The sequence below is a fragment of the Callithrix jacchus genome, chromosome 10 (assembly GCF_049354715.1).
Source record: "Callithrix jacchus isolate 240 chromosome 10, calJac240_pri, whole genome shotgun sequence".
Lineage (NCBI taxonomy): Eukaryota > Metazoa > Chordata > Mammalia > Primates > Cebidae > Callithrix > Callithrix jacchus.
The window spans coordinates 61,102,837-61,110,538 of record NC_133511.1 but is presented as its reverse complement, the minus strand read 5'-3'; the positions used below and the strand labels follow the sequence as shown (position 1 = coordinate 61,110,538).

Below are 7,702 nucleotides of genomic sequence, written 5' to 3'. Positions count from 1 at the left end.
AGACAAGTGAAAAATAGCAGCATGAATCAGCACAGAGCATTTAAATAGTCTACCTATAGTCATACATCATTTTAATAGTCATCAACCTGTAGTCATACATTCAATCTGTGGCACACTCAGGATTTGAACTCAGTCCTTTAGCTCCAGAAGCTGGGTCCCTAACCATTAGCCCAAAGAAGTTTACCGCAACTTGAGTTACTCAGCAGTTGCCATGTATCAGCTGTTGTTTTAGGAAATTTTACACTGGAGTTCATAATGGCAAGGACTTTGCATTTTTTTTAATCCCAACCTTAATCAAATGCCCTGCAATGATAGAAATGTTCTATAACTGCACCATCCAGTATGGCAGCCACTAACCACATGTGGCTGCTGAGCACTTGAAATGTGGCTAGTGCAACCAGGGAAATCAATGATTAGTTGTGTTTCATTTTAATTAAATTTAGTTTAAATTGTGACTAGTGACTACCATATTGCATAAAATAGCTCTAGATTTTCTAGTGCGTCACTCAATAAATATTTATGAAGTAAAAAACTCATGTGGTCTTAAGTCCACCTCATTCTGCCATATTTCTTTCAAGGCAAGAGCTGCCCTCTTCCTCCCTCATCTCTGTGTGTCCATTTGTTTTCTCAAATGCAAGGTTAATGCTATTTATCTGTCATGTGGGATGATGTGAGGATCAGCTAATTAATGTTTGCAAAGAGCTGCACTGCTGACTGGTTCTCAGAATAACTGCACGTTAATAAAACGTTTAAACAACGAGTTCTCATCCAGAGGCCAAAGCGGAGCTGGGTTTATTTAGTTAAATGCTGGTTTTTCTGACTCATCCTGAACTGGATCCTTTCACTGTGGACCTCATCAATACCAGTCCTTCTCATTTAAAAGGTTCTACCAAACAGAAGATACTGAAATTTACCTTCACAATGGTTTTGATGTCACAGTTTGATGAGTAAATTAATAATACAAACAAGACTGGGGAGGGTGGCTATTTAACCAACTTGAACAAATTGCTTTTAAGCTCTTAAGCACTTTAATTGCTTGCATGATAATGATGCAAATTTTTACATGTCTTGATCCACTCTCAAAGCAGGCCCAGAAAAAGGACCTCTAAAATGAAACACTTTGTAACTTTCAAGAATACTACATAATTAAACTCATTAAATCAGTTTTTATTATGTGGTATTCTTGAAAGTTACAAAGTTGCCATTCTAGGAGAAACAAGGGTTGAGGAGCAGAGAGGCTTACCATCAAATGCTAGTTCTAGTTGTGTGGCCCTGGGCAAATGGTTTTTGCCTTACTAAGCTTCAGTTGCTCTGACACACAGAAGCCACTGGATATGTGTTTGTTTTGTTCTTTGCCTCATTTTTCATCTCCGCCCTCCGCACTCTGTAGAAATAAAGATGATTCCCAAAATCTCAATGAAAGAATGGATACATCCCTTAATACTGCCATTCTACAAATACAAGCTACTCCTCTTCATGTCCAGGGGTCATGATTATCACTTTCTGAAATAATGTGACAGTGGTAGGTAGCTTGAAACCTTGGTACTCCATGTGTGGACCATGGACCAGGAGCATGGAGGCACCTGGGAGCTGGTGAGAAATGCAGACTCTTGGGCCCTTCCCTAGACCAACTGAAGAATAATCTGCATCTTAACAAGATCCCAGAACTAGGAGTGTGCGCGTTAGAGTTTGAGATCGCACTAACTTAACAAAACATGGAAACCACTCTCTTCTCCAAACCAAACTTTATAGTGAGGAAAACTGGTATCAGGAATTGGCAAGGTTTACCCAAAACCATAAATATACTAACTGCAACACTTTTGTTTGACTTTCAAGGGGTGCAAGACCAGCCTTTTAAAAATCAACACTCATCCCACAGTGAGAAAAATCGACTTTCAAAGAAAAACATTCTTAAAACCGAATGTTCTTAAGGATTTTAATGATTAACCAATTGCCTCCGATACCCTTTTGCACTGTTGGTGAAGCTACAGTGCTGCCATTGTATAAAGCCGTGCAGAACATAGACGAAAAGGAAACTGGGGTGTTGACCATTGCTCTGGAGATCCCGTATGGCCTGTTTCTTTCTGTTTTCCAAATGAAAGGAAAGCTCTGATTTGATGTTCAGAACATGACAATGAACAGAAACATCCCTTCACTTTCCCTAGTGAAACTAGAGTGGTGTAAGTATCAAAGCAGCATCTAAACTGTTGTCTGAAGTCAGCGTCAGCAACCAACAGAGCGGGCTCCGTCTATGCTGACCACACCATGAAACAATCCTGAGATGACCTCTCTACCTGATCTAAAGGAACCCTTCATGTCTCCTGCTGAGCATGGGAGCACCTCAGAAATGAGAGGACTAGACTTCCCCAACTGGTTCCACTGAATTCTCTGTCACATGACTAGCTGTCTAACTGCAGGAAACACGTCTTTTCTGGGTCACAGATATCCCATACATGAGAAGGGGGACTGGCAAAAGCACCCTTGGATTGGATTGAACCCTGCAAGGAGGGGCCAACATGTCTAACTACTTCCACTTTCAAAACGGCATGTAGGCATGTTGACTGCTTGATTGATTGTGCCCTGGGACTGTGAAGGGAGACTCCACTGGGTTGACTTTTCCCAGTAAAATGCCACGCAGCAGGTGGAGATAAGCTTGCCGTTGGGTAGAGTCTCAACTGTTTGCTTTGTAAGATCTACCAGGCCAGTTTAAGGCCTCTGAACCAAAGGGGAGGAGAAAGGGTGGGAGGGGGAAATCCACAGCCTCAACAAATGCTGAGGATACATACCCTTCTCAGAGGAAATGTTTGTCATTCACCATGGAGCCAGCCCCACCTACAATGCTGAGGAACATATTTACATATTTCAACTCCATTGCTGGCTGAAGAACTCCAGAGAGTGATGATTCCAAGAGCCAGGGGAAAAAAATGTTCTTGGAAAAAGAATTTGTGTATCAGTTCAGCAGAACAGTTATGCAAATTCCCTGCTTGAAGTTTGATTGTCACCTCTGCCTTCTTCTACCACCTGGGCTCCCAAGCCTCTAGGTAAATAGCCATATTCTGGTTAAAAAGATGAAGGAGACATCACAGTATACCTGAATGCTTTTCATGTGTGACCCAAGCCTTAGTATGGTCTCTGCCTTTAACCCTGAAATGCTACTTTCTAGGAATGTATCTTAAGGAAATACCAAAACTGCACAGTATGTACAAGGATGGTTACAGTCTTATTATAATAAAAAATGAAAAACAAACACAAAGTCAAAAAATCAGGTACTCATTAATCTGCCATACTCTAACATTGGGGGTCCATGTAACATTATAAATGTTGTCACAGGAGGAACAGTTTGAGAATGAAAAGATTTGAATGCTTTATCATTAAATGAAATCAGCATTCAAAATATTAGGCTAGGATCTCATCTTTTTTTTCTACATTCATAAAGAAAAGTCAAAAGGTACAACTCAAAATATGGTTAACATTTCGATTTTGCTTTTCTCTGTAATGCCTGAATCTGCTACAGTGAGCAGATATTACTTTGGTCATTAAAGACTGAAGAAAAAAAAGGTACCAAAGTAATAAATATATAACCCAGTGAGCAATAGGCATATATATTTACATTGTTTCATTAGATATTTTCCTTACAGAGAACATTCAGGGATCCATGTTTGCTTGGCTCCCCGAGAACTGGGGCATGTTGCTTTCAAAGTGGCCCCCACAGCCCATCTGTCAGTGCAAAGCAAAGATGGAGTGATTCAGCTTTCAGTTACAATAAAAGCCAGGCTGAGACCATGTAAAAAGGCAGGTAAAAATCGGCCCCTTAGATCTAGAATTGACATTGATTTACCCTGCTAGGCTCTTGGAATCAAATCTGCAAGGAGGTGATTTAAATCCCACTGTTCTTTTGTTTCATTTTTTAGACTAATGGATGTGGGAGAAGGTACTGGGATGGGAACTACAGAAGGTTTGGGCTGGGGCTATGTAGCTGTTTGTTGGAACTGGACAGGGGCTGAATAATACCCAGGTGGAGACTTGCACTACTGGTGCTGATCAAATCTCATTTTCCTTCAACCTCTAGTACAGTTAGAGTGTGAGTTGGCTTCTTAAATTGAGTCTCTTGCTTGTGTTGCCCAACAATCTTTAATTCCTAATCACCTTATTTTCCCTTATTTGTAAATTCATTTGGAAATATCGGGTTATGTAACATGCCAATCTGCATGAGGATGTGACTCTGTCAGAAAAGGGGACCAATGAACCACAAATTGTAACAAAACTGGAAATGACTTTCCTAAGAAAAGAAAAGATATTTTCATTTCATGCATTTGAAGCTGGTTTTAAATAGACTGGATGCAAGGTTGGTGGTTCTTTTGGGGCTGTTGATTTCTCTGCCCAACCTCCACCCAACAAACGCAAGCTGCTTCCTGGCAAGGGATACAGGAGGTAGAAGGGAACAATCATCTGTGAAGGGACCACAGTACCCAGAGGCCTTTGGATGTTAATATTGACAGTGCTGTAAACTTGACAATATCGTACCATTTTACAAGGGAGATGACTGAAGCTACAAAGACAATTTGCCTAAGCCACAGAGCCATGATTCCAACCCCACAGTTACGAGATTAGAGTCACATTCTATCACCTTACTCAAACAAAACCACAAAAGATTGAGGAGATTATACTAAATAAGATCAGATTCTATTGGAGGAGAGTCCTTGGAAACCCATTACTCTAATACCTAGCCTACTACCTCATATTCCAGACCACTCCACTCACTACAGAACTATCCTTTGATGGTTCTTGTTCAGACTCAGCACTAGATCTGCCCCTTGGGGCCCATACTGGTCAAGGCGGACCCTTCTTCCTCCTCCCCCCACCGTCCCGCCACCGTCCCCCACTCTATTAGGGTGGCTGATCAGCTTACCGCACCACTCCACCTCCACCCCCAAACATAGGCTTTGAGGAGAACAGGATGCCAGCAGAGGAAGAATCCGAGAACTCTTTCTAGAAAACCGAAGCTCTCTGTCCCTGATCCCTTCAGAAGATTGCAATTCCTCGCGCCCTCCGACCCCTGCCCTCCCCTCCGTTCGAGACACATGCTGGGAATAAAATTAGCCCCCTAAAAGCACTCGAACATCTATGACCTAAGTCCTGCCTAAATATCTTGAAGACTTTCAGTTCCCCAAACATTTCCAAGGACCTACTGCACGCAACGTACCGCTAAGGAGACAGACGTTCACTCCCGGCAATCAGCTCCAACAGGTCCAGTTCCACTAGGTGGAAGGGCTTCCCGTCAACACCCTCACCAGAAAAAATGGATTCTTTCTCAGCATTCGCTTATAACGCCTGGAAAGGGAAATCCCGTTTTTTGCGCCATGTGTGCTTTCACCACAAATCTCTCCGCTCCCCAACGCACACGTACACACACACACGTGTAGAAAACTTGTTCCCACTGTCACCACCAGTGAAAACACCCCTCGTCACTTTGACAAGAAGGGCTTCCGCGGAAAGCCGAACTGCAGAGGGCCCGGAGCGCGCCTGGGGACCGGAGGAACGTGGCCAGGCGGGGGAGGGGAGAAAGGCGGTTGGGACCCTGCACTGGGCCGCGCAGCGCTAGCAGGGGCTGGAACCAGGCCTGGAACGTGGTCTTATCGGCTCCAGTTTCTCGCCCAGGCCCCGCCCACCCGGCCGCCCTGCGGGTTCACACGGTGGCTCCGGCCACCGAGGATCCCAAAGTTGGTGGCGTCCCGTGGACTCCAGTGGAGAGCACGAGGAGTCACGGCCAACTCGGGCACCCCAGAGACAACTGGAGGCCGGCGGGGGAGGCGGGCCATGAGGGGCCGGGGGAGCGAAGGAGCCGAGCGGGGATGCTCGCTGGGATCCGAGCCCCGAGCGCTGGGAAACAGGTTGCCGCGGAGTCCGATCCCCTCCCCCTCTGCCGTCCCGCTGCGACCCGATTCCCGCCCTGCCCCGGGAGCGAACCCAGCCGCCTCCGGGGCGCCCTCCTTCTTCCTGGATTCCCGCGGCTGGGCCGGAGCCCCTCTGGCAGCCGGGTTAAAGGCTCCTGCGGCAAGGTCAAGGCGCGGCCGGCTGGCACCTGGGGATTTTTTTTCCAGCGGCGCACTGGCTTTGCAATCGCATTGTTAAGGATCACGGCAGCGGCAGGAAATCCGAAGGGCCCCACAGGTCTGTGTGAGGGAGGATTTATTTTACAGCACGGAACACATTCAGACAGATCGGGGATTTCAGTGGGAGGGCACTAGGGGCTTCAGAACACTGGAATGTGGCAAAAACAAAACACTCCCCACCCAAGCACACCACCATCTCCTGACTGCGGGCTGGGGGGAAGGGAGTTCAGGGCCAATGTGCCCCAGACTTCAGCATTCCACACAGCTCTGTCAGGGCTGATCCCTCTACAGACGAAAATCAAGATTTAAAAGCACACTCTTACTGTGGTTTCTCTATCAAAGCCCATCAACGTGATACAGGCTGCGGCGCTGGAGGGAAGCGGAAAAACAGGGGAATAAACGCAACAGAAACAAACTGCTGTCTGCAGAGGGGAGAGGCGAGGGGACCGAAGCCATACCCGGCACCCAGCCCCATCCCGTCCCCATCAGCGCCGGGCTGGCGCAGAAAACCAGGAATAGGTGCACGTTTAAGGGTAGCTGCCCCGGCAGAGCTAGGGTTCTACTGCTTCTAACCCCTCGTTAGCGTGGGCCTGGATGGCTAGGCTGCCTGGGCATCTCCAAGGCGGACCAGGCACCGCAGGTAGGCAGGTTTCTAAACACGTGAAAGGTATAGGGTGTGAGAGGGGAGAAGGGGCACCAGGACGGGCGGAGAAGAGGGGCTTTGGGGCTCCCCAGGATGCAAAGTCAGTTTCTGAAAACCACGTTCCCTGGAAGGCCTTCCAACACCCCCGAGAGAAGACTTAGAGCTCAGAAGGCTCAATGAAACCTGAGTTCTGACCGACTCCTCCTCTGAGATCAATTCCGGATGCCCCCATCTGGTCCCTGCCTCGGTAACGGGTTCTTTGAGGACAGTAGCATCGGTACCTTATGCCCATCGCACAAGCGGGCGCCGTGGTAAGAGGCGTATCCTAGCTACCCAGGCCCAGGGTGGGGGGCGCCCCAGTACTTACACTGCTCAAGCAGGCAAACTTTCAGGCTTGTCTTTCGAGAACTGGGAGCTCGCATCACAGTTCCGGGTAATCACCGAGGCAGCTTATGTAATTGCACGCGATGCCGTTCGGCAGATCTCTCCTTACGCGGCCTCAGAGCTCAGTACATGGGCACCCTCTTCCCCCCACCCCCCCACTCCCGAGCGTGCCCCACCGCTGCCTTCTACAAAGCAGCAGGGTGATCTCGTGTGCAATTCAAACACCAAGCCTGCTTGCAGGTTCCGGCAAAACCCTGGCTGCCTCCCTGCGCCCCTTTCACTGCGTTGATGGTTTACGGATAACTGCATCTCTACAAACCCTCTCTCCACGGTTGGCGGGAGGGAATTACAGATGGGGGGAGGGGATTGGTGCGGTTCTGTGGAGGGCTCCGCACCCAACTGAGCAGTAATACTCTCATCCACTTGGACGCGGGTGCATAAATCGCCTTAACGTTTCGCCCTGAAAGGTGAGCCAATTTCCAAAGTTACAGACCACGCAGTTGAATTTCCAGTACTTTCCAACCTCGCCTAGGCGGGGGCAGGCAGAGAAGGGGCGGGCAGC

At 47.6% G+C, this 7,702-nt stretch overlaps 1 protein-coding gene across 10 annotated transcripts in view; it reads right to left on the bottom strand.

Annotated features, from left to right (window-relative positions):
* Positions 1 to 7,702, bottom strand: part of TENM4 (teneurin transmembrane protein 4) — a 3,204,727-nt gene that overhangs the window by 823,288 nt on the left and 2,373,737 nt on the right. For 4 of the 10 annotated variants that reach the window (XM_078340120.1, XM_078340122.1, XM_054241406.2 and 1 more), the window contains exon 1: positions 7,124 to 7,166. The exons of 4 other annotated variants lie outside the window; for them this stretch is intronic. The gene's annotated coding sequence lies outside the window, so the exon portion shown is untranslated. Of the gene's footprint in view, positions 1 to 5,203; positions 7,167 to 7,702 lie in introns of those variants that run through there. 2 more of the 10 variants (XM_078340119.1, XM_054241408.2) reach the window with 1 other exon arrangement.